Source organism: Camelus bactrianus, chromosome 25 (assembly GCF_048773025.1).
Source record: "Camelus bactrianus isolate YW-2024 breed Bactrian camel chromosome 25, ASM4877302v1, whole genome shotgun sequence".
In the NCBI taxonomy this organism is placed as follows: domain Eukaryota; kingdom Metazoa; phylum Chordata; class Mammalia; order Artiodactyla; family Camelidae; genus Camelus; species Camelus bactrianus.
In genome coordinates, this window is record NC_133563.1 from 37,915,914 (window position 1) to 37,941,714 (window position 25,801).

At 62.4% G+C, this 25,801-nt stretch overlaps 1 long non-coding RNA gene across 2 annotated transcripts; it reads right to left on the reverse strand.

Annotated features, from left to right (window-relative positions):
• Window positions 1–9,944: 9,944 nt before the first annotated feature.
• Window positions 9,945–18,185, reverse strand: LOC141574987 (uncharacterized). 2 transcript variants are annotated; one of them, XR_012502185.1, is made up of 4 exons: window positions 18,029–18,185; window positions 16,579–16,666; window positions 13,361–13,496; window positions 9,945–12,877 (listed from the first exon to the last, which is right to left on the reverse strand). It is a non-coding gene; the product is annotated as an uncharacterized LOC141574987 (long non-coding RNA). The 2 variants fall into 2 exon arrangements; XR_012502186.1 differs by lacking the exon at window positions 16,579–16,666.
• Window positions 18,186–25,801: the final 7,616 nt, after the last annotated feature.

A 25,801-nucleotide genomic window follows, 5' to 3' on the forward strand; every position in this document is an offset into this window, starting at 1 on the left:
GCACCCCTCAGGGCCCGTGGGAGTCTCTGCCTGCACACTTCCTGCCACTTGAGGCACCTGTCTGCTGTCCCTGGGCCCTAAGAGAGGAATGCCACCCTGTGTCCACCCACATCTCGGCACACGGGGACGGACTGGCCTGTCCAGTTTTCCTGGCATCTCCCTAGTTCCCCGAGACTTCCCATCTGCCTGCCCGCACCAGCGCTCCAGTCTCACTCTGCCTTCTGCCTTCCTCTGCCTTCCTTAGACTTAGCCACCTCTCATGTCTCGGCTTTAGACCCCCACTTTCTGGCTTAGCCACGTCACCATTGTCGCTGTGTCACAGATGGGCCATGGGTCACGGACAGGGATCACGCCAGCTCATCCAGAAACTCCATGAATACCTGGGGAGATGCGAGTGTCCCACTTGTGTGTCACCTGGGGCAGGCCCAGGAGCTGCCGAGACAGCCCAGGACACTGCCCAATGCGGGGAGGACCCATGGATGACGTGGGAGAGTGCGGGGCTGAGCACGTTGTGCTGACTGGTACCCAGGGACAGCACACAGGGAGGGCACGTGCACGCGGCCATGTGCCACTGCCCCCAACACCCCTCCCCACCCCTCAGCCCCATGCAGGGGCATCTCATTTTCCAGAGTGGTCCTCCCTGGGCGGGGAGGTTGGGGTGAGTGCGCGCTGTGATCCTTTTTGCTTTGCCAACAGAAAACTGCCGAGAGGGGAAAAGGCAAACTCCATTTCGCTTGGGTCAGCAGTGAGGCCGGTGCAGATTAATGTGAGGAGAGGAGCAGGCGGAAGGCGGTGGGGCCAGGGAGGGGGTGGGGCTCAGTGATCACAGGGGAGGGCCAGGCGGAGGGCAGGTGCTAGGGCCACAGGCTGGGGATGACCCTGGGCTCCCAACGCACCCCACCCTGACCCTCACTGGCCTGGCCCAGGCCCCTCCATCTCAGCCTCCATCTACCTCCGATCCCCCAAGTGGCAGGGTGGCCCAGGAACCTCTGAAACAGGGCCTGGATTAATGCCACACCGCAGCTGGAACCCCACTAGTGGTGTCCGCCTGGTGCTCCCCAACCTCCACCCCACCGGACACTGGCCTCTGGGCTGAGCCCACAGGAGGCAGCGCTCAGGGGCCCAGGGCCAGTCTGAGAGGCGGTAAGAGGCACCAACGCCATGCGGCCATCTGGGGGCCAGCCAGGGTGGTCCTAGGGCCCTGAGGATCCAGGGTGTTGGGGGGCAGTAAGTGGGCGGAGCAGCAGTTCCAACCCCGAGTTCCTGGTGGGGCCGAGTTCCCAGGGCCCTGCCCAGGAGATTGGGGTAGGGGTCTGTCAGCCCTTGTGGAGGCCAGGACGTAGGGGACAGCCCAGGGAGCCCAAGGCACACGCAGCTGCCACAGCAGAGCCACCTCTCGGTGGGTGCTCCTGGAACCCGTCGGCTGAATCCCGGCCAGCACATCTGCCTGGCCCGTCTCCTGGGGCGGAGGGTCCCTTGGCTCACAGCCCTGGAGGGACAAGGAGGAGTGGAGAGGCGGCGACTGCCCTGAGTTCTCAGGGGCAGAGCGCACCCAGCGCTCAGCTCGCGCGCTGGGGAAGGCCCTGTGCTTCTGACCGGATGCCTCGCTCCCTCCTGACTGTGGGGCACCGGCCCCAGTCCTGCCCCTCCTGAAGCGGCTCCCCAACCCCCACCAGCGGTGCCAGTGCCTGCTGAGCTGTGGCCCTCTCTGTCCTCCCCCTCCTCCCCTCCCTCTCTCCCCTCCTCCCCACCCTTTCTGCCCTCCCCTTCCCCCTCCCGGGAATCCCCTCCCACAGGGCCTGCAGTCTCTCAGTGGTGGAGGGCCTCGGGGCGGTAGGTGTGGAGTGGAGGCGGGGTGTGCGGGCTCTCGGGGCGGGGAAGGGCGGGGGAGGGCGGGGCAGAACTGTTCAGCTGAAGCCTGAGGCTCCACTTGGGAGGCCTGGGGACATGGAGGGCGCCCCCTCCCAGACTGCAAAGAAGGCAGCTGGGTTTAAGTTTTTCTATCTGTGAGCTCAGAGCCCTCAGAGGGACGGTACTGTCTGGGAGTCCCGCACTCCTCCTGGAGGGGATGCGCCCACGGTGACTCCCTCCTCTCGGAGCGTTGACCACTGACTCGGCCGGGGTTGGGGGTCAACCCAGACATCAGGTGCTCACGCTCACACTCACGCTCACTGTCACACCCTCCCAGGCCTCGCAGACCCGAGTCCGCCATGCTGCACCGGCACACATGCAGGAGGAAGCACGGCCCGGAGGGCAGAGTCAGCCCCGGAAAGGCAGGAAGGACCCTCCTCACTTCCTGTATCCCCTCCCAGGCTCCTGAGAGGGGCCTCTGTCCACCTGCTGCCTTTCCCTTCCCCTTCCCTCCCCTCCCCCACCCCGCAAGACTCACCTTTGCTGCCCTCACCTGCTCCACCTGTCCCAACCCTCCATCAATGTTAAGACCAGTAACAGCTCCAGACAGTGGCCACGGCCAGTCAACAGCCCCTCCACACCCCCATCCCCACAGCCATCAGCACCATCACCTCCACCACTGTCACCAACGTCCACGTCAGCATTTCCCCACCCTGCATCCCCATCACCCCTGTGGCCAACATCCACAGCAGTGTCACCACTAACTTGGTCTTAATCCCCTCAGCCACCACAACACACCAGCTTTATAAGCCCCTGGCCAGCCTCCCCTTCACCATCGTCCCTTCTGGACAGATCACCTCCGGTTGGGGCCAGTCCGTGTTGGGGTGATGGTGACAGGGGCCAGAATCAGCCAGGGATCGGCTCCGGAGAGCCCCAGAACCCAGCTTGACTGGCATCACTGAGCTGCACTCTGGGCACTAAGAGGTCAAGGCAGCCCCCAGCCCCGGGGGACTGACCGACTGGGGGACCAGGGCAGGCGTCTTGGGGCAGTGGCAGGAGCAAGCACAGGGAGCTCTGGGAGCCCAAGGGGCCTTCACTGCCCCGCATTTCAGATTGGGCTCAGCAGGAGTAGGGGTGAGGAGAGTCTAAAGGGGCAAAGAGGCAGGACGGAGCCAGGCGGGGACAGGGTGCCTGGGGCGGTGGGGGACTCCTTCCATGAGCTTTTTCATGAGCTGGGCCCCTGCCTGTGGGGGGCATAGCTGCAGAGCTGCACCCCACTCCCAGAGACGCCCTGGCAGCCTGGACGCTGAGGTCCAGGGTTCACAGTCCCAGAAGCAGAGCTCTGAGGACACCGTGGAGGTGCCTGGGCCGGGTGTGGTGGGACTGTGGTTCCGAGAGGAGGAGCAGGTTAGCGTGGGCCAGCTCAGGCTGGACTCACTGGGCCTGGGCTGCCAGTGGGCACGAGGGCGTGTCCGGGGAGCCGGGTGTGGTCTAGAGCTGGAGGGAGAGGGATGTTGGAGGGACCTGCAGGGCCACCTGCAGTCCTGGGAGAGGGTGGTCAGGCTGGAAGGGTCCGGGGGAGGGCTGAGACGAGAATCTCGAGGGGGAGTGGCGGGGAGGTCAGAGGGGAGCAGGGGCACAGCTGCTGAGGGGAGAGGATGCGGCCAGCGCCCTCCTTGCCCCCAGGCCAGCCAGGCCAGCCCTGCTGAGGGCGGGTGGCTGGAGCTACAGGCCGCGGGGGACGCTGAGGTCTCTCTGGAGGGTGGAGGGGGCGGAGTCTGGGAGGGGTGGGGCCCTGCCGATCAGACAGCCCAGACCAGGCTGGGGGCGGGCCCTCCTGGGGTGGAGGGGGCCCTGAGCTGGTGGGAGGAGGGCGGACTAGAGGCCTGGGCAAGTCCCACCTGGGGTCAGCCCCTCTGGGGTCAGAGGGCTCACCTTGCCTTGACCAGGAGGAAGGCCGCAGTAGGCCACCCCTTCTGGGAGTCAGGGCTCGCTGCCTCAGTCTCCCTCATCCCCCACACACTCTGTCCCAGGCGTGGGCTATGCTCTCTTCTCAGCCGCCTGTGACCTACGGGGGTCCTACCGGCAGAGGTCCACCCTGGAAGAGGGCCCATGCATAATGCTGTATTTACCTGGGGATGATTGGCAGGGGCCCCCCAGGCTCCACACTCCCCTCCCCCTCAGCCCCTGGATGGGCAAGCCAGACATGCATTAAGACAAGAGTGACTTATCGAGCTGTCAGGGGGAGCGTTTTAAGACAGAATTATAGGGGAGAGGAAAAAGATTTTTACCAAATTAATGAAAAATCAATCTGGCCTCAAAAATCCATTAGCTTTCATAATGTGCTGGTTACGGGCCGAGCCGCACAATCCAATAGCGGCTGTTAAATACTGCAGCCCCCCCATTCATTACCCCACGGTGCTTACTTCTGAGAATGACACCTGCCACCCCAACTCCCGGCCCCAGGTCCAGCCTTGGCTGGTCCAGGCCTCCTACCCCAGAGCCCCTCTGAGGCCCCAGCCCTGGACCACTGTCTGGCTGAGTGGGCCACTGGCTGCCCCAGCACAGACCCAGAGGGCCCCAAAGACTGAGTGAGGTAGCAGTACGGTGAGGGGGGAGTAGACAGGGTGAGGGATGCTGACAGGGGGCGTTCTGGTGATGGAGGTGTCCATGGAACTGGCCGCACGGGCAGAAGGCTGGCAGTGGTGGCTGAGGCAGCCAACCACTGGTCATGTGGCCATGAAGATCAGTGTTGCTGGCTGTGGAGACAGGCTGGTGCTAGGGTGAGGGGTCAGGGGGCCAGTCGCTGTGGGGACTGTGCAGAGCTGCTGATGGTGGAGGGTGCCGGGCCCTGGGGGAGCGGGCAGCTCTCTCCTGGGAGCTTGCTCCTACAGAAGTGCGCAACGTGCCTGTCCCTCCCCTCCCCACCAACTGGGCGGGTGGCTGAGCCACAGGAGCCCTGAGGGTGTCCGGGCTGGAGGCCCTCTGCCCGCTTCCCTCACACACAGCCGCGTGTGTGGGGGGGGCAGGAGGCTGGGAAGCTGTCACTCTGTGGAGGCCACAGGAGGCAGGGGCTGGGGACAGCAAGAGGGTTCTGGGTGACCCTAGACACAGACGCTGCCAAGGCGACTCCTTCCCTACTAAGAGGAGGAGGCCAGGCCCAAGAGCAGGCAGTCTGAGGTCCTCCGTGCCCAGCATGGGGTCTGCACCTGGCCACGAGGCTGAATTGATTGATTTTCCATTAAACTGGCAAATCTCGGTCTTTTTCTCCCCTCCCTCCTGGAGCCCCTCCTTAAAGCTCCACTGCTCTGACATCTGCATTCATCAGCAGCCCCTTTCCCACTGACCCCTCTTGGGAGCTGTGGCCAACACCCTTCCTGTCACCTTGCCCCTCACCTCCCTGAGGGGGCACCCTCCAGCCTGGCCTCAGACAGGCAGGATCCCAGGGAAAGCCCAGGGCCCAGAGGCAGCCCCCTCACCTGGGTCCCTCTCTTCGGGGCCCCAGCCAGCCCGCTCCAGTGATGGCCCCTGGCCCATCTGCCCTGCGCCCCTGCCCTTCCCCGGCCTGTCCTCTTACGCCCCCACCCCACCCAGACTGCGTTTTACAGCCTCTCCTGGCCCTGTGACTCTGAGCTGCCGAGCTGCACCCTCCCAAGTCCTCTCGGGTCTCTGCTCCCCGCATTTGTTCATTCATTCGCGCGTCTCCCGAGTGTGTCCTGGAGTCCTGCCCTGACAGTGCGCGCTGCCCGGCCAGGGCTCAGTCCTGGTCCCTGCTCCCAAGAAGTGGGTGGGTTGCCAGAGGACAGACAGGCAAGAGGAGGGCCCCAATGGGGTGGGGGGTGCAGGTGGCCCCAGGTTGGGAAGAGACAGAGTGCGTGCCCAGCCAAGGGCTGCACTTGGAGCAGGTGTGGTGCTGACCTGAGCATTGGGCCCAAGGCTGTGGGTAGTGGACGGAGCTGGGGCCTGGTTCTGGGGCAGGGCAGAGCCGAGGGTGCTGGGGCAGCTAGAGGAGCCCCACAGGCCCTGCACACCCTCCTCATCCACCCCTGGGGCTGCTGCAGGAGACTGCCTACAAGGAGCCCTGGTGCCCAGAGGGGCGCACACTTGGGGTCCTCCTACCTGCATAGCCATGGGGATCCACAGCCCAAGGGGTGACTGGCCCCAGGCCATGAGCATGTGGGACATTGGGCAGCATCAGCTCCCCAGCCCTGCTGTGCCTTGGCCAGTGGGCTCTGGGACATGGCTCCACTGCCTGCCAACCCCTCACCCGGCCCTGCTGGAGCCAGATAGTCACGGCTGTGGTGAGATGTGGTCTCGTGGATCAAATCCCAATTCATTAGCGGTGCAGGCTTGGGTGGGAGGGCGGGTGTGGGCGAGGGGCCGAGGCCCTGCCTGTGGTTTTCCGGGTGGCCTGGCTGCCTGGCTCCAGAGGCTCCCTGACCCCACCAAGAGAACCTGCTTCCAATAATCAATCCAGGGACGGCACGTGCCAGTCATGAATCACTCAGACCGCAGAGTGTGGCCCAAGGTGACTTGAGCCTGGTCCTATGGCTTAGGGGTGCCCAGGGCCAGTGGGGGCCCAGGTCCCAGCCCAGCCCTTTCTCTGACCTGGTGCCTCTGTTGCTTCCACTTTGTCTCTGGGCCTCTTCTCGGGGTCTTTGCTCCCTGCTCCTCCCCTTCCTGGCCTGTCTCTCAGGTGCTGCCTCTTGTTCTGATTCTCAAGAGCCTCTCCTCCCAGAAACACCATCTCGTGGGTGAATATGCACCTGTTTCTTCTAAGCGTCGGCACTCCTCGCACCAGGAAGGGTCTGCAGTGCCTAGGACCAGCCAGTGCAGGAGGGAACCAGGCCATCCAGGTCAGCAGGCCCCTTGCAACAGGCTGGCAGTATGCCCACTAAGATTCAGAGGTCACAGCCGAGTTCCCACTTTGCCTGGGGAGAGGGTCCCCCTGACCTGCAGGATAGTGCACCAGATGTGTCCTGATCCCGTCAGGGCCCAGGATGTCCTGCTGCTGCCAGAGGAACTCCAGCTCCCACTGCAGGCTGGGCCTCTGCTCTGCCCAGTGGCACTGCCAGGCAGCATCAGGGATGCCCCGGCCCTCAGGGCGGACCAAGCAGAACATTGTCAGCAGGAGTCAGGGGGCGTGGTCCACCTCCATGTGCAAACCCTGACCACGCTGCACAGGCAGCCCCCACCTCCCCCAGGGCCCGGTGAGACCAGCATCCACCTGATCAATGGCCAGGGACATTCCCACATCCTGAACTGGGACAGATCTGCTGACCCAGGCCGGCCTGCCCCATCCTGTCCTGTCAATAGCAGATCATCCATGATGTGCTGCCTTCCGCCCCCCAGGGAGCCTCAGTAGGACAGTGGCCGGGCCCTGCAGCCACCCTGGGGTGTGGCCCTGGGAGCGAGGTGGGCAGGTGGGTAGTCAGCTGGAGGCTCCTGGGCCTCTCCACCCCTCCTGTCTCCCTGGTGGCCTCCAAGGCCTGGCAGGATGGCCCTCAAAGCTGCCTGGGGGCCTCCACCGGGCCTCTCTCCCAGGACTCCTGCAGGGCTCTGAGGCACTGCCCGTCGGGTGGAAGGGCCTGGTAAGACCTTAGAATCCCACCAGGGCACTGGGAGGAATCCCTGGGCCTGACTACTCTCAGTTCGGAGGACTTTCTAAGAGGCAAAGCTGTCCTAGATAGTGGGGGGCCATGGAGGGGTGAGCTCCTCATCACAGCGCTATCAAGGAAGAGGCCAAGTGTCCCTGACAGCAGGCAGCCAGGCCCCTGTCTGGTCAGAGGATCTGCCACCCACTGTCCCCAAGAAAAGGGGCCTGTGCTTCCCAAGCAACACGCGCACCATGTCCTGTGCTTCCCTGAGCAGCCCTGGCCACGCAGGCGGGGCTTCCTGCCTAGAGAACAGGGGCGCCAAGAAGAGACTGGCCAGCATGGGGGTAAGCCTGGCCCACAAGGAGTGGGGGCCAGAGAGGTGCAGGCCATGGCCGGTGGGGCAGTTGGCCAGGGTAACCACCACCCCTGCCCCCACCTGTGGCCCCCACACCGTGGCTTCTTACAGGCACTGGTTCCTGTTCACCAGGCCCCTGCCTTCTCCCTGGCTCCTGACTCCCCAGGGAACATCCCAGGCCCTTCCCTGGAGTCTGGGGGAGGACAGTCCAGTGCAGAAGCCCCATTTTAGCCCCAAGGCCTGAGCATGGCCAGCCTCCACGTTCTGCCCGCTCACAGTCCCCACGTCCCCACAGCAGAGGTGTGCAGAGAGTGCGCGGGAGCGGGGACCCCGCTGCCCCTGTTTGCAGTGTCTGGGTCTGTGTATTTCACAGTGTGTGTGATCTGTTGCTCAGTCACACAGGTAAACACGTGATAAATAAACTCACAAGTAAACACTCCTGGGCCTGGTTTACTGAGCCCCCTGGACAGCCTGGGGCTTCATTCATGGAGGGGCCTGGCCCCCAGCCATCCACTCAGCAAGCACCTCAACCCAATGGGTGGGGCCAGGAGGCAGACGGGGGACTTCTGGGGGCTCAGTGCTCAGGCATCTGGATGGAATCACAAAAGGGAGGTATATTTCTGCTTGGCAAGGGGCACTACAAAGGATTTTGAGGAGTGAATAGGAGTTCTCTAGGCTGACTAAAGAGTCTCGAAACAGCCTGGTATTGGGAGGGCAGAGGGAGTGAGGCAGTCAGGAGGGCCAGTTCAGGGGCCCCAGAGGAGGGCTTAGAGGGTCGGAGATGCAGTCAGAAGGTCGCTTGGCCACCATGGGGATTGTGGGTTGAACGGGTAGTTGGGAGGTGTCCTGGGACCCTGTCACAGCCTCTCAGGCTGGTAGGGCTGGGCTTGAGCTTCCACTTTAGTGCCCAGAGAAGTTCAGAGACCTGTCCGGTGTCACACAGCATTTGGGCAGAGTTGGTGGACGCAGACACTCACCTCTGGGCCTGCTCAGAGCAGTTTGTTGGGGTTTGAAGGGAACCCCCAAGGGCAAGCCCAGCCTCCACCACCACATCCCCTGCCAGGGGTGACCCCTCACTATGTGCACAGTGCGGGTGGGAGGAGGCTGGTGGGCTCTGTGCTCTCTGCCCTTGAAGGAGGCTGAGTGGGGGCAGACTTCACTTGGGGACTAGGATTTACCTGTTCTTGGAACTGGTGTTTATGAATATTCCTAAAGAGGAAAATCAATCAATTATCCGAAACCGTGGCCATTTTTCTAACTGGGAGAACAAGCAGTTTTATACACCTCGGAAGAGACACAGGGGTGGATCGATGGCCGAGCGGGCGGCCCTCTAAATCCTCCCTGGGCTGGCAGCCACCCGACTGACCGGCTTCCTCGGGCAGACTTCCATCTCCCCGCCAGGCACCTCCGTGCCTCTGGCACTGCCAGGTCAGCAGCGCCACCGCCGACTCATTGGCCCAGGAGCTGTGACCCCTCAGGGTGGCCGGCCTGGGACAGAATGCTCCTTTTGGTCAGTCTCAAATGCTCCTGCCAAGGTCCCCTCCCCAGGCCTGAGGACCCCCCACCTACCCTGTAGACCCAGCTTGTGGGCGACCCGGGGATCCCGTGAGGAGCGCCCTGTGGGGTCGGGGCCTGCCCTGTCCTGACCCAGCAGGATGCCAGGCTGTCTCAGAATGGGGGTAGGTTAACAGCAGAGTTGAAAAAGTTCAATACATCAGCTAAAAACTGATGTGCTTTATATCATCTATGACACACTAAGCACTGTCAATAAGAAAACACCCCGCCCCCCGCGGACCCTCCCCTCCGCCCCCAGCCCTGAGCCTGGGCCTGGGGAAGGCCTGCCCTTGGGGAGCCCCAGCCCCAACCTGGCCTGGAACCCAGCCATGCAACCCCCAGAGTCCCCTTGGCCACTGCCACCCCACCCAGGACAGCCCTCAGAGGAGGGCCTGGCCAGCATGGGAACAGAGTCCGTGAGACACAGTCACCCCCCCCACCGCCTCAGTCCGGTCTCCTGGGAGCCGGTGGTGAGGGCACAGAAACGGGACAGTTTGATTTTTTAAAAATTTCTATTGTGTTAAAATATAGTTAACATAAACTTCACCATCTTAGTCATTCTTACGTGCACAGTTCAGTGGCACACATTTACATTGCTGCGCAGCCTTCACCATCAGTTCTAGAACTTTTTCATCTTCCCAAACTGAGACTGCTTCCTTAAGCCCCAATCCCCTCCCCCAGCGCCCGGCCCCATTCCTCCCTCCTGTCTCTCTGGGCTTGGCTGCTCCAGGGATGCCCGGTGGGCTGAGCCCTGGGGAGCCCGGGTGGGACTGGTCCCTCTGTGCCTGTGTCTTCCACTTAGCGACACGGCCTCCAGGCTCAGCCTGGTCATGGCGTGTCCGGCGGTTTTGAAGGAGAGTGGGTACTCTGCCCAGGCCAGCCAGGGAAGGGTGGGAAAGCAGAAGGACACCACCATCCCCTCCCTGAGTGGAGGGTTGGATGGAGGAGGCACGGGGGAAGGGAAGGCGGCAGCCGTAACTACAGTCCAGCAGCAAATTGATGTCTCCAGGCGGCCGGCAGCCGAGAGGATTTTTAATGGTCCCTAAAGCCTTCGGTCAGCCGGCAGCGCTGAGCTCAGCATGCCCCTGTGAGGCTGGGAGGGGCCCACCTCAGCACTCATCCCCCACCCCACTCCTCCTCCCCCAGGGCCACCGGAACCAGCTGCCCAAGAACTCAAGGAGAGGCTAGTAGAGCCCTGTCCTGTGGGCCTTCAGACCCCAGTGCTGACACCTGCCTGCCAGGCCAGAACTGCCCTGCTGGGGGGCAGGGACAGATCGGAAGCTCCCCTCATCCTATTTGTCAAGGGGCCCATTAGGTCCTGACAGCTGCTTCCCCATCTGCCCAGCGCAGGGTGGGCTGCGGCTCCCGAGCCCCCATCAGTCACGGATCCTGGGGTCTGCAGCCCCCTCCTCCTCGATCTGGGCTGGGGGACCCCAAGCGGACTGCTCATCCAGGAAGGACATCATGGAGGACTTGGGAGCATGTGGAGAGGAGGCAGCCCCCTCAGGCCAGGAGGCCCAGCAGCACGACCCCCAGCACCACAGCCCAGCCCCGGCTGGCGGCCAGAGCCCGCACCTGGGCCTTGAGGAGTCAGGGGCAGGCTGGCCGTTAACAGCCCTCTCACGGCCACCACAGGGGCCCTGAGGCTGACCCGCCTGGGCTACAGGGTGCGTGGGAGGCCAGCCAGACCTCAGGAGGCCTGGGTGCGGGTGGTGGCCTGGCCGGGCCCAGCAGCTGCCCCTGGGTCAGGATTGCCTGGCAAGCTGGAGTTTATTTATATGATGAGGTTTATTTATTTATAGGACTCCCACTGGGCGGTGCCCAGCATGGACTGGGGACTCATGGCTGCTGGAGGAGCCTGAGCCCCCCAGGTACTCAAGGCCCCACTGCGGAGGAACCCACTGCAAAGGTGGCCGATGTCCAGCACCTGCGCCCCCACAGGAAGCAGTCCCCAAGAACCCTCCCTGCTCCCTTTGTGTGGGGAAGCGGGGGCCACACTGCTGAGGGTCACCTAGGGGTGTCAGGTCACAGCTGGGCTGGACCATGATTACAGCAGTCCTCCAGGACCGAGTTCCTGCAGTGCTCATGCCCGGGGCCGGCTCCCAGACCCTGGGTGCCTGGCTGCTCATCGCCTTGGAGGCTGGTGGGGACGACTGGGCCCTGGGGCTGGGGGTGGCATGGGCCCTGCCAGGCTCAGCAGGCACAGAGCTTCCCTCCTGCTTCTCCTGTCCTCCCCTTCTCGCCAGGGTCTTCTGCTAAAGCACAGGGACAAGCACATTCTCCGTAGGTGATGAATACGTTTTAGTGTAAGTAGTCCCCAGGTCAAGCGTGGGCACACTTCATCTCAGATTAAGCTGTTGACCTGAAATCTGAATGTGACTGGGCCTCTTGGGTTTTTATGTGCTAAATCTGGCTGCCCTCCAAACACCAGACAAGCAGCTGCTTGGGACCCCACTGAGGACAGAAGGAGACCCCACACCCTCCCTGCAGAGATGCCCCGACTCCCCTCCCACAGGCCAGCCTGGTCAGACCTGTCCCTGTCCTGCCTTCTCCCCATATTTCAACCTCCAGCTTGCCCTGTGCCCTAACCCCTGCACCCGGATTAATTTGGGAAGGACAGTGTTTATATTAACCGTTCATTTATCGACGTCTGCCTGCTGGATCAACGGCCAAATTTATTGTCTCACAAGATGGGCCTTATTGAGCGGCGTATGCCCATCCCCCACCCTCACCCTCCAGCCCTGGGTGGACAGACGCTGTCAATACACAGACGGCTGACCTTGGGCCTGCTAGTCTCTGCTGGAGGTTGGGGTCTCCCGGGAGAGGCTGTGGGAACTGGGAGGACAGTGGGCAGTGGGGTTCACCCCCGCACCCCACCATCACCGCGGTCGCCTAAGCGGCCGCACCCTCCCTCACGGATTGAGGAGGCACTGCCCACAGGCCAGGGATTGGATTCAGGCAGGTAGGACCTGGAGGACATCAGCCAATAAGCCCACTAGGCACCTGCGCAGTGACGGGAGGCACGCAGCAGGCAGCCCCAGGCACTAATGCAGAACAACATGTGGCAGTTGTGGGGGGAGCTTGTGGGGAGAGCCCCACCCCACATCACCTGGAGCAGAGACGGGGCAGAGGAGCCAGGGGGCACAGAAGCCCTGAGAACTGGCTGCCCATCTTGGTGCCTGGCTGTATAGTCGGCCAGTGTAGACGCCTGTGTCAGCACTGAGGCCCTGTGTTGTGCAGAGAGACTAGGGTGTGTGCGGGCCTTAGGGACATCTGCACCTCCAGGCCGGGCCCATAGTCGCCTGAAGGGGAGGACCAGGCCCCCTGGGGCCCTGAGGGCCGAGCTTTCCCGCAGCCCAGGTCCCAGAGGTCAAGTGGGCTCCTGTCCTTCCTCCCAAGGGGCTCAGACAGGAGTGTTCTGGGCCAAGGGCCTGCCTGCGTCAGGGTCCTGAAGCAGGAGAGGGCAGCAAGCTGGGGGCCAGGCGCAGGCAGGTCCTGAAGAGGCAGCGACAAGCTGAATCTGGAGGGAGGGGCGGAAAGGCAAGCTCCGGTGTCTTATGGAGGAAGGTCACGGGGTGTGAGGGGTCTGGCAGTTGGGGGTGGCATCCACGTGCTTCCAGGGCAGGGAGCTGGCCCGAGATGGGGCAGGGGTTTGGATGGGGAGCTGGCTCTGCTGGGGGCGCCATCCTGAGCGGTGCCTTGGGGCCCTCCCCTCACTGAGCCCCTCCCAGGTCCTCCCCTGGGCTTCCCCGTCAGTGCTGCCCCCATAGAGGTAAGCTGTGGAACTGGGGAGCCAAGGGGGCTGGTCAGTAGGCTCCGTTGTGGGCAGTAGGCGGTCCATGGGCCTGGGACAGTGTGGCAGTGGTTAAGATGCCACCCTTGAGTTAGAGCCTCCTGGGAACAGTGGTGAAGGAATGTCAGCTTGTCAGGGGAGCAGGGCCCAGAGGTAGGGAGAGACGGGGGAGGGGTGCATCCTGCCTTCCCCTCCCTCATAAGGTCTTACCTGCCGCCAGCTTCCCCACCTGTGTCTTGGGGGCTGGGAGGATGGGTGGGTCCCCTGGGGGTAGGTGGATCCCTCAGGCCCTCCATCTCTTCCAACGGGTCTCGCCATCCCAGATCCCCCATCTTTTTCCTGTTTCCTTTGACAGATAAATAGATAGACATAGATATAGATATAAAATTAATAGATCTTTTTTGAGCATTTTTCTGTTTACAGAGAAATGAGCAGAAAGTACAGGTCCCATGTACCCACTCAAATCCTTCCCAACATATTGCATTCATGTGATACCTTTGCGGTAACTGATGAGTCAATACTGATACATTATTATTAGTAGTATTAGTCTATAGTTGACCTTAGGTTTCTGATGTTGAACATTCTAGGAGTTTGACGAATGTATAATGACACGTATCCACAATCACAGGGTCACACAGGAGTTTCACTGCCCAAAAAATCTCCTGCATCCACTTTATTCATCCCTGCCCACCACACACACCCCCGGCGACCACAGAGCCTTTTACTGTCTCCACAGTTTCCCCTTTTCCAAAACAGAGTCATACAGTCGGAACCATACAGTAGGCAATCTTTTCAGATTGGTTGCTTTCACTTCAAGATGTGCATTTAAGGTTCTTCCACGTCTTCTCATGCCTGAGAGCCCCCTTGTTCTTAGCACGAGTTTCCATTGTCTGGATGAACCACAGCTTATCCACTGCCGGCTTAAGGGCATCGTGGTTACTTCCAAGTGTTGGCAGTTATGAATAAAGCTGCTGTAAACATGCATGTGCAGGCTGTGTGGGGATATACGTTTTCAGCTGCTTTGGGTAACAACAAGAAGCATGATTGCTGGCTCCTATGGTAAGAGTACGTTAATTTTTTAAGAAACCACCAAACTGCCTTCCAAACCATCGGCTGTACCGTTTTGCATTCCCTCAGCAGTGAATGGGTGCCCCTGTTGCTCCACCTCCTCGCCATCCCTCCCAGTTGTCAGCTTCTCCATCCTTCCAAATAATCTGTGCCCGTGGCTGTTTCTGGATTTTTTCAGCTTTCGCCATCCTCGACTGCCTTCTTCCTCGGGATGGGGGGTCTCCGGCCCTGCACCTTGACTTGCTCTAGTCCCCATTAAGGCCAGCTATGGTCGGAGCCGTCTCTGGACAGTCATTCCTGTGGTCGTGTAGATCTGTCCATGGCTGACACTCCGTGCCCTACAGCCTACAGATTCCTGGAGCCAGTCCCCCTGCCACCTGAGGCTCAGGACTCTCCTGCATCCTTGCCCTGCGTGGCTCTCTGCACACTGGGTGTCAGCAGCCTGCAGCCCCCGCGGTCTTTCCCAGGTCGTCCCCCTGGACCTTCTGTCCGTCCGGGGATGACTCTGACGCTGCGGCTTCCCTGCGCCTCTCTCCGGTGCCAGGCTCCCTCCTCCTGGGACCACGTCCTCCTCCTCCCTGGTTTTCCCTCACAGCTCACTTCCCCAGAAAGGACACTGGAAGGCAAACCTTTGGGGACTTTGCAGACCTTAAAATGCCCTGATTCTGCAACGCACCCCGAGGGGCAACCAGCCCAGAATTCTGGTTGGAAGTTGGCTGTGAGGGGCGCTCCGCTGTCTTCTGGCACCTCCCCTATCAGAATCCTCCTTTGTATGTGACCTGGGCCACCCCTCCCCCAAAACTTTCAGGATGTTCTCTTTGTCCTCAGGTTGGGAAGTTTCACACTGATGTTCAGACTCTTTCTACCAGGTGTCAGAGGAAGAGCTCGTGGTCCAGAAGTGGGACATCTCTCACCATCCGCAGGCCCTGACAGGTCGTCTCCCTCCTCTGTGTCTGGGAGACAAGCATCAGGCCCTGTGGGACCCACTGGGGAAGCTCCACTTCTCCCCACAGAAGACGGAGGCCTCCATCCCCAATCTGCCACACCCTATGCCTGCCCCTGGCAGCCTCAGCTGCACTGCTGCTCCCCCACTCACAGCCTAGGGGGCACCAGCTTAGTGGCCAAAGAAGGCCAGGGTACAGGTGGGCAGCCAGCTGGATGCCCAGGCAGGCTTGGTGTCCTGGTCGGCAGGGGAAAGGCTAGAACTGGCAGGAGGCTCTGGGGGTGCCCCCAACCCTGGGGCTGAGGTCACCTTCCAATCTCAGCCAACTGCATTATTCATATCGTGGTGGAGTGGCCTGAAACCCAACCCCACAGCTCCAGTTCCCTCTGCAGAGCCCAAGGCCTGGCAGGAGGGCCAGGAAGACTGGCCCACTGGGGATGCCTTCCAAAAGCCCAGGGGGCCAGGGTGCCATCACAGGCCAGGGCAGGGGAGGCTGGCAAGGGTGAGGTCAGAGACCGTGGAGGGCAGGGGCACTACTCAGCCCCCCGGCCACGGCCCCGCCCTCTCCATCCCCTGGCTGGCCTCTGGCTTCTTCTCTACCCTGGTTGTGGGACACCTATGAGGTCATTTCAGATGCCACCCCCCCAGGAAGCCATCCCTCTCGGACGGACACTGTCCCTCCACCTTCTGAGGCCCTTGTGATCCAGCCACGTGATCAGTCTAGCCCCAGTGTAGCCCTCCCCAAATCCCTGAAGGAAGACTCTGGGCAGGTCCTTGGCCCCTGGGCTGTTCCACCACCTGGGCCTGGCCCCTGCTTGGGGGTCCCTCTCATCCATGGATGCCCTCCCCCAGTGAGGTAGCCACTCCTTTCTGGCCCAGCCTGCCCCTCACACCCCCTGTCCAGGGTCCTGCCTCCTGCATGCCTGGCCTGATGCCAGGTGTCCCCTGCAGGATATCTGGGGTATTTGTAAAAATGCAGATTCTCAGGCCTGCCCCTGGGCCTTGGGATCCCTGAGGCGGGGCCAGGAGTATGTACCTTGGTACGGTTGGGGCACTGTGGCAGGTCCTCCAGGGGAGACTGTCACAGGGCCCCCATTAACCACGCGAGGTCCAGGACCCCTATAGAACCAGAAGCTCCAGAGGACGGAACCTGGGTCCCTTCTCAGCCTTTGAGTCCCCCATCCCCACCAAAATGTGTTATTTGTGATAAATATACTTCACTTTGGTCAAATAGATTTGATTAGGAAAACACTGGGCTGAATTTCATTGCTTTGAGATAACAGTAAATGCAGGTTGGAATGAAATTCTATTAGTTTCAATACGAGTGTACTGGTTCTAGCGAGTTGTAAAGGCCACACCCCAGAGCCCAGCCCAGGTCCTCACACCAGCGTGGATACCACCCGCCCCACACACTCACTCAGACAGTCAGACAATTCCTGGCTGGGCTCTTCTTCCAGAAGCCTTGTCTGAGGTGTCCCCATTGTGGTCATGGGCCACAGGATACTCTGCTCAGGAGCAGACACAGGATGAGGTCCTAAGACCCTCTAGACTCTTCTGCAGCCTAACCCAATGACCTCACCCCACTGCCCACAGTGGCCCCCTGGCTGCAGCACTCCCAGTGCCTGCTGCCCTGAGCCCCTGCCCTGCCCTGATAGTTCTCCCTCCATGATGGCTGAATAGCCTTCTGGGTCTGTTCCCCTGGGGATCCCCCAAGCCCGAGTCCCAGGCCCCGCCCCCAGGAGTCGCATCCAGCCCTCTCCCACTTCTTTGCCCTGTCCACAGTGTAGGGCACAGGGCCCACCACTGCAGCCAGGAGGGCAGGGGGCATCTCCTTCAGCTGTCCTGGCCTCACCGCAGGACTGGGCAGGGAGAGCGCCCCTCACACTCTGGCCTCCACGCCAGGGTGGCCTCCATTGTTGACAAGAGAGACAGTTCCTGTGACCTCCACCTCCTTCTTGGAAGCCTCCTCAGCCCACCGCCCCACCCACCTAGGGGGAGGAAGTGGGCCCTGGGCTCCCAAAACCCTAGCCCCAGGCTCTGCCCTGGCTGCTGCCCGCCTGGCCAGTGACCTCCTCCAGTGTCCCACCCCCCACCAAACTGGGGGCCTCACAGGTGCTCACAGACAAGTGCTCATCTGGCTGCAAGAGTCGGGAGACCTGCCTCCCTTGGACCCCTAGAGCCACCACATAGGGGCAAGGCCACTGTCCTGGGACTCCCACCATGTCCCACTGGGGCCCACCAGCCATGCCTGGAGTTGGAGGCAGCTCCAGCCTCCACCCCACTAGGGCGAGTCTGGGTGCTAGGCCCTCTCACTGAGAGAGCAGCTCTCCCCACAGGGCCACCTGGCTGGGGATGGGTTTCCTCAGAGCTGGTGGGCCGGGCTACCAGGCAGCCCTGCCCAGAGTATGGCCCCTGAGCAGCCTGGGTGTTCCCTCCCCAGGAGCCCCTCCTTGCAGCAACTTCCCCTCTGGAAGCTTCCATGGGACCTGGACCTGTGTGGAGCCCAGCCCACCCACCCTGTGTGCCCTGAGCTATGCCCTTGGCTGCGACCAGGCAGCTCGCTGGCTTCCAGCTTTCCTTAGGGGTGCCCTTTTAGCTCCGGTCCTTGGCGTAGGGGTCTCCGTGGGGACAAGCCCCCAGGAGAACAGGTGTGTTTTCCACTTTCTGACAGGGTAACAAGGGCGACTGGGATGACAGCTCAGTTAGGCCACGGGAAGCTCCTTTTTGTTGCTGCGTCTCTTTTGCTTTTGTCTTTAAGAACGTCTATTTTCTACCTTACCCTTTGCACTTCCCGTCCATTACCTCAAATCCTTATACCACCCTACGTCCACCTTGCCCCGGGCCTGCGTGGGGAGTGACCAGCTTACCCGGGCGGCGGGAGCAGCCCCGGGCAGGCGCCGTGGCACAAAGGCAGCGAGAGCCGGCGGGGGGTACGCGAGGGGCAGTGAGGGGCGTTGGAGGGGTCCTCGGCGCCGGTGCCCCGGCCGCGCGCCCCGCCCCGGGAGCCCTGGCCGCGCAGGCGCACCGGCGGCCCGGCCCTCTGCCGCGCAGCTGCCAGGAGACAGCTGAGCCCGCCCGCGCGTTCCCACCTCGCCCCTCCCGCGCGCGTCGGGACAGCCCGGGGCACCGGCGGTGGCAGCTCGGCGCGTCACCTCCCCTGCCACCCGCGCGGCGCGGCGGGCACGCGGCCCCTCCAGATGCGCAGAGCCCAGGGCCCCAGCAGGCTTCCTCCGCGGCGGCGGGGGTCGGCCCGGGGCGGCGCCATCTGACGCCCCCTCCACCTAGTCGCCCCACTCCGCCCGCCGCCATCTGTCGGCCGTGGAGCCGCGCCAGGCCACGGGCCGGGGCCCGGAGAGCGCCTCAGCCCCTCCCCACGTCCACAGCAGGAATGCTGAGTCCCGCCCGTCCCGGGTGACGCCCCTGGGCCGGGGCAAAGCAGGGGAGGGCGGGTGCCCGACCTCCACGTGGGGCCAAAAGGAGGGCCACTAGGACCTTCCTTCGCGGGAGTCTGGGCTCTGGGGCCTCCACAGGGTCGCGCACGGCCTGCCCCGCCCCTACGACGTTTGGACTGGCCCCGTGCGCGCTGCCCGGCTCAGGGTCTCCTGCCCGGCTCAGGGTCTCCGTGCGCCTCCACCGGGCTCCTTGGGTTGGAACCTGAGTACCCTTCACCTCTGGTTTGCAACCCCAGCCTCTGGAGCCCTTTCACTGCCCCACATCACGCAGAGCAGCAAAGAGCCTGGAGGAGACTTTCATCTCACACGTTCACTCTACATGGCCCCCACTTAGGGCCGAAGGCAGGGGTCCCCATAACCCCCTCGCCATCCCTCCTCTCTCCTCCGAATGGAATCAGGCTGATCAGCAAAGAACCTCAAGGGGTGGGACACACACCCCTGGAGGAAGGCCTCCCATCAGCTGAGGAAACTGAGGCTTCCAAGGGCTGTGGCCATCCTATCCTGCCCATTGGCTCCTTCAGGGAGAGGAGGGATGTGGTCCTCCTGCCTTGGGGGGAAGGGGCCTGGCTGCATAGAGCACAGGCATTGTGGGCTGGACAAGGATGTAGGAGGTCTCTCGGAGGGACCCCAACCCCCTGCACCCCACCCCCACCCCAGCTCCCCACACACCCGCAGCCTTTCCTGTCCCATTTTTCATCAGCCTTCCTGCACGATGCCACCCCTCTACTCACCGCATGAGCCTACGGGGAAGGGGCCACTCAGAAGAGATGGGCTTCAAATGTATGGGGGACTGGCCACAGTCATCTGCCTGTCAGGCCGCTGTGTCCAGGTCCCCTGTGGGGCTGTGGCTGCTTGGGGTGAGGGAGGGAGAGCCAGAGTCCAGGGGAGCCCAGGTGGTCACAGATGGGCCAGGACGCTGGAGGGGGCAAGGGCCCTGCCACGAGGCGTGGGCACACTGCCCTCTCAGTCAGGATCCACGGTGAGGGCAAGCGGCTGGAGGCTCCAGGACACATCTTCCCCGGGAAGGCTGTCTCCAGAGGGAGTGGGCTCTCTGTCACTGGAAAAGCTCAAGTCTTTTGGGCAGGGGTGCTGAGGGGAGGTGAGGGCCCAGGGACCCATTTGTCTGAGCAGTCAGAGAGGGACAAGAGAGGCTGCAGGGTCAGGGCCAAGAGATGCAGGGAGCAGAGCCATAAAGACAGGGTCCCTGGGACCAGGGCTGTGTTGAGGGTGGGGGCCTCAGAGTGGGGGCCAGGCTGGGGAACTCGGGCTGGGAGGAGCGCCCACTGCCAAGGTTACCCGTCACCCTCCTCCAGTCTCAATCAAGCTGCTAATTAGCATCCTGACCACTCAATTAATTAGGCTGTGCGTGCTTAATTATGACAGAGTGCTCAGTGGGGGTGGGGCAGCGCCATCAGTCCACACCCCCAGTTCCCCCAGGAACCGAGGTTTATTGACCAGAAAAGACATATGAGGAGACCCCGGCCATGGGGAGCAGGGTGGTGGGGGAGTGAGTGGAGGGTCCAGGAGGCAGGCAGTAGCCCCTCAGTCTGTGTGTGTGTGTGTGTGTGTGTGTGTGTGTGTGTGTGTGTGTGTGTGTTGGGTGGGAGGGTTACTCCCACATCCTTAGCCTGGTTCCCGCCCAGGTACCTGGGAGTGAGTTCTCCCCATTCCACACCTCTGGCCTCTGAGTGTCTACCCTTACCTGCCTTGCCTGAAGACTGCATTTACCTGAAGTTATCCCAGGCAGGGTGGGTACATGGCCTGGAGGCCCCTGAGTGGAGGCCACACCCCTGCCCAGCCCTCTTCTCTTAGGGCCTGGAGCAGGTGAGTGCCCCTGGCCAGCCAGCAGGGACAGTGGGAGTCCCTGCACACCCCCTGAGCTGTCTGGCCATGCCATTCAACTCATTAAATGTTCTACCTGACTGCCAACCATAGTGACCAGGCCCGAGGCCCTCCCAGCCCCAGAGACACCTCCTTGTTTACTGTTCTGTGGGCAAAACTAGTCAAACTGGCATTTAATTTTTCGCAGAAATTCAAGAGGGTGTGTCTTATCTCTCAACTAGATGGTCACGAGTCCAGCAAGGCCCTGCGTCCACAGTAGGCGCTGATGGTGAATTATGCAGTGGTGGTAACGGGGGTGGCTGTGGGGGTAGGGGTGATGGTGGGGTGACAATGACAATCGTAGGGGTGATGGTGAGGTGAGGGACCCTGTCTTGAGATGTTCCTCACCGGCTTGGGTGGCACATCCTGAACACAGCCTGGCGGGTCTGAAGGAGGGGGCCCTTGTCTAGTAAGGCAGTGCAGGGTGTGCATCCCAGGGGCCTGGGAGGATGTTTGCTGGGGGCTTCAGGTTCTCAACAGAGACTCGGCGGTCTCTGGGATTCCTGTTCTCCTGAGATCTGGACCTGACTTCACCACCTACAGGGGGAAACTCAGGGTGGACCTCTGCCTGACCACTGACCTCTACCGAGGATGGTGTGTCCCAGGCACACAGTAGGGCCACACTGTTGAGGACCTCAGTGCCTTCTGTCCAGCTGGGCCTCGTAGGTGACGGGGACCTGAAGGGACAAGCATGGAATAAAGAAGAGAGACTGGCAATGCTGGGCGGGGTGGGGAGAGGCAGGAGCCCTGGCAGGAGCCCAGGGCCTCTGAGGCGCTCCTGAGGGGCTGGCAGACGCTCCCTAATGGGGGAGGCTGGGCGGAGTCTCCAGGTGTCTGCCAGGCACAACCCTGCAGTGACTGAGGCTCCCCTACTGTGCCTATGCCCCCTCTGCAGCCAGAGTGGGGCTAGGAAGTCTTGCTGGGGGAGGGGCTCACATCCCAGAAGAGACAGGGGCCCACCAGGGATGTCTATGAAGCCAGGAGGCCCCTACAACAAGGCCCTTTGGGGAATCAAGGAGGCCAAGCCAGACCCAGATGGGAGCCTGGAGCACCCCGGGGAGGAAGAGACAGGGTGCCCTGTCCTGAGGTGTGTAGCCCCACCCTGGCTCTAACAGGGGTGCCCTGGACCCCTACCTGGCCCTGGGAGGGAGGCCTGGTGCTCCTCAGACAGGGAAGCCAAGGAGAATCCTGCACCAGGTGGTGGCGGGCTGGGGGGCAGGTCCCAGGCAGAGGGCAGAGCTGCCTGGGCTGAGAGGGCCAAAGGCCGCGTACACCCTCCACGTCGCCACCCCCTCGGCCGTGGTGGGCGCTGGGAGTCAGATACAATTACTCACTCAGTGCATCATAATTACCGCAAATAGCCCATTAAAGAGAAATTATCATCAATATGATATTAGCGGACAACGGGGGAAATGAAGACAGGAAAGTGCTTATTCTCCCATTGTCGCCTTAGTGCGGACGAGGGGTGGGGAGGTAGTGACACCCCCCTTCACTGACCCGGTCCCCTCCCCGCTGCACGCAGCCATGAGGGAGCCTGCAGGCCCATGGGCCCTCTTGGCAGCTACCATCCCTGCCCCAGCCTCCCCCTCCCAAACCCCGTTCCAGCCCAGGCCGCCCTCCCACCGCCACCCAGTGGATAAGGCCCTGGACAAGGAGGGGTTCTGAGCTCTGCCCATCCAGGCTCAGCGGAACCCTGTGCTTCCTGAGCTCTTGGGTGTCATGGTGCTGATGGGATGTCTCCAAGCACCCACAAAAGTGCCTGAGGGGCTGCTCTTAGGGGACACCCAGACTAGCCTGCTTCGGCTCTCCTGGTGGGATGGAGGGATGGGCTCTGGTCACCAGAGGGGTGGAGGCTCTGGGGCCAAATTCATGACACCCCTGGGGTACACTGTGTCACCCCAACCACAGATGAGACTGAAGCTAGAACAGGGCCCAGCTCTCACCCCAGGCAGCCTGGGGGAAGGCACGTGGTCAACAAGGGTGGCCTCACCCTGGGACAGCACCCCCAGAACCCAGAGGGCTGGCAGGTCAGGGGACCGATTAGCCACTTGCCCGCATGTGGAAGAAGAAGGTAAGGGTCCCGCCCAGGCCTGCCAGGGCTGTAGCCCCCACCCAACCGGTTCTACCCCTAAGCTGACCGGTCAGAATTCCCACGCTCCCTCTGAGAAAACTGGGGACTCCGGCTCCTCTGAACTACAGGGCGGGGAGGGGGGGGAGGAAGAAATCACCAGTCTCACACTGGCCTGGCCAGTCTGCTCCCTGCACCTGGCAGTGGCCGCTGGCTCCGTCCCTGCATCTCTCCCTACAGCAGCAGGGCGCCTGCGTTGTTCCCACGCCCACCAGACTTACTTCTGTGACTCTCGGTCCATGCCCTCTCAGCCCTCCCTGCCATCATGCCCCAGCCCCTCCCCTGCAGCCATGAGGGCCCCATGCCCCCTCAGGCCAGGCCCTGCACCCCTGCACCTGGCCCCCGCTGCTGCCCCTGTCTGGGGGGGGGGGGCTCTTCCCCGCCCCCGGCCCTGCCCCAGTTTGTCTCTCGGTGCTTGCCTCGCTCTCGCTCTCGGACTCACTCTGTCATTTGCTTGTTTAACTTGCTGACCTGCTCCCTTCTCAGTAAGCAGAGCTCCAGAGCCGCCCTGCGCCGGCTCCCTGCTGCGCACACCTGCCCACCCTGTAGTAACAGGTCCCAGCGCTGTGACTCCACGTGACCCACGAGAGTGTCCTGCAGCGACTCAGCCAGAGCGTCTCACACACCGAGAAACACACCTGGAAGTGCCACCTCTTGACACCCTCTGCCACTCACACCTGCAGAGGCACGTCCCCCACCCCGGGCAGGCGTAGCTCCCACCCTCAGCCGCAGCGCTGCAGGAAAGCCTCGGGCCAGCGATGGGAGCAGGTCAGAGGCTCCCCAACCCACCATCCACCAGTCCCTCTCTGGCCACGCCCGATCCCTTCCAAGCCCCAAACCACAGGGTCCCCTGAGGATAGGGAGGTTTCAGCTGTGCTGTGGCAGGCGTGGGGGTGGGGTCTCCTCTGCTCCCTGCAGGAAGGTGGGAGTTAGCCAGAAGGCCACAGGGCGACAGTCAGATCCTCAGGAATTGGGGCTGAGGGCCCTGGGGAGCCATGGGTGGCTCCTGCCTAGAGAGAGCAGCCCTCGGCTGAAAAGGAGAGACCAGGAGCATTAGGGAGAAGCTGGGGTCAGGGCTCGGGCGGGCCTAGCTGGGTCAGTTGTGTTTAAAACCCCTTCTGTCTCAGACGAGTAGTGGGTTGTGCCTCCCTAAGTCATCAACTAATCGCTGGGGCACCGGTGCCCCACAGAGAGCTTCAGGGATCGCCGAGGGAACCCTGCCCCTCCCCCACCTGGGTCTGATGCTGCAGGAGAAGGGACAGCGGGACCCAGTTACCAGAGGAACCTGGGATTGCGTCGGCGCTGGCCTCTGAATTCCGGCTGGGCCCCAATGAGTGATCTCGAGGAAAGTCCTTGGCTTGTTCCTGCCCAGCATCTCATCTGTGACATGGGCCTTTGCCATCCCAGGACCATTCCCAGGAGGCTATCAGGTCATACAGACCTGGAGTCTGGCACATGCTGGACACTCGATTGTGTCATTCCTGGGCCCCTCTCTGAGGGACAGGGTGCGAGGGAGGGCAGTCAGGGGAGAGTCCATGGCAGGGAAGGGGAGGCCAGTCTCCTGGGGGCTGGGACCAGGCCGAACACATGCAGGTGTTGGAGGTGCAGGGGAGGTGGGGGACGCCACAAGGCAAGAGGCCAAGGCCCCTGTGGGGACAGGGATGGGAGCAGGAGGGGGATGGGAGATGAATGGCAGAGGCAAGTACCTGTCTGGGCAGGGCAGGCAGCGACAAGTGATGGGGAACTATTTCCCTCCAGGCTGGTATGGCTGATCCCAGCGGGCCTCAGGACACCTGGCTGGGTTGTCAGCCAGCAAAGGCACCAGAGTCAGGGCAGCCAGCCTGGAGGAGGTGGCAAGGCTCAGGGTAGTGGCAAGGCTAAGATGGACAGGAGCCAGGCTGCTGCTGTGGGCAGCTAGTGTGCCCCCTTCCCCTCCTCTATTGCCTGTCAACACTAGGTTGGGTTGCGGGGCTAGGGGGTCCCACACCCTCAGCCTGCTTCTTTCAGCGCCACCTGCTGCTTCTTGGGGGCATCTCCCTGCCAGGTGGCCAGGCTGACAACCTCCCCCCAAATCTGCCTCTTCCTGTCACCGGCCCCCTCCCCCAAAAGAAAACCTTCTGATCTCTACCCCCTGCCACATGGCTTCAAATCTGAGCGCCCTTGAAATGCTGAGGTTCAAGGAATCTGCATTTTAGCAGGATTCTAGCTCGGCATCCTGAGAAGAGCCCCCCAGCCCATCCTTCTCCCCAGGCAAGGGTGCCAGGTCAGGGAGCTTGGAAGCAGAAGGAGGGGGTGGGGGAGAGGAGGAGGTGAGCTCCCCCAGGGGAGAGGGGCAAGTGGGGCTGGGAGCTCAGCTGCACTTGGACGCCCCTTCCCCGCGCTGTCCAGGCTCCATCCGCCCTTCCGCGCCCCCCTCCTCCACCCTCGCCCGCAGCCTTCTTTCCTCCGGGGCCGCGGGCTAATCGGCTGTGACAGCCCAAGCCCTCAGCAGCTGAGCGGTGTCACTGCGAATTAGGCAGGCGCTGAGCCCGCCAACAGCAAATTACTCATCACTGCTGCGCTGGTGCGGTGGCGGGAGAGGCAGGAGTGTGAGCCTCGTGAACAGGCAAGTGGGCACGTGGGCTGAGAGCTCGGTGCCAGCGAGGGGGTAGTGGGCGTGTGGGTGCCTGAGGCTCCCCTGCCTCCCCACGGCCCATCCCTCCACTCCCATCACTGCAGCCCCCTCCCCTCCATCCTACCAACTATCGCCCTTCCTGCCCTACCCAGACCTGGGCCCCGCCCCCCCCCCCAGCTTTTCTCCCTCACCTCCGGCCCCGGCCAACCTTCTCTAACCCGTCCCCTCCCCGCTGATCAACTCTCCTTTTACCAAAACTTCTCCCAAAGTGACCTCAGCTCACTGTCCCACTTCCTGGGCCCCAGCAGTACCCTACGGGGTCACCAGGAGCAAATCCGGGACTGGCCTTTCCCCCTCCTCCCCTCTGCACTTGCCTAATTTAGGCCCTGGCTCCCCAGCCCTCCCTGGCTGGTCCCCAGTAAAGTATCCTCCTGGCCCTGGGGCGCAAGCTGGCGCCCTCTCCCGGGGGGAGCTGTGGCTTGAAGCACCCTAAGTGTCCCTAGGGGACGCCATCCCGCTGTGCCACACGATGTGGGTCCAGTCTGGGCTTGGCTCAGCCCGCTCT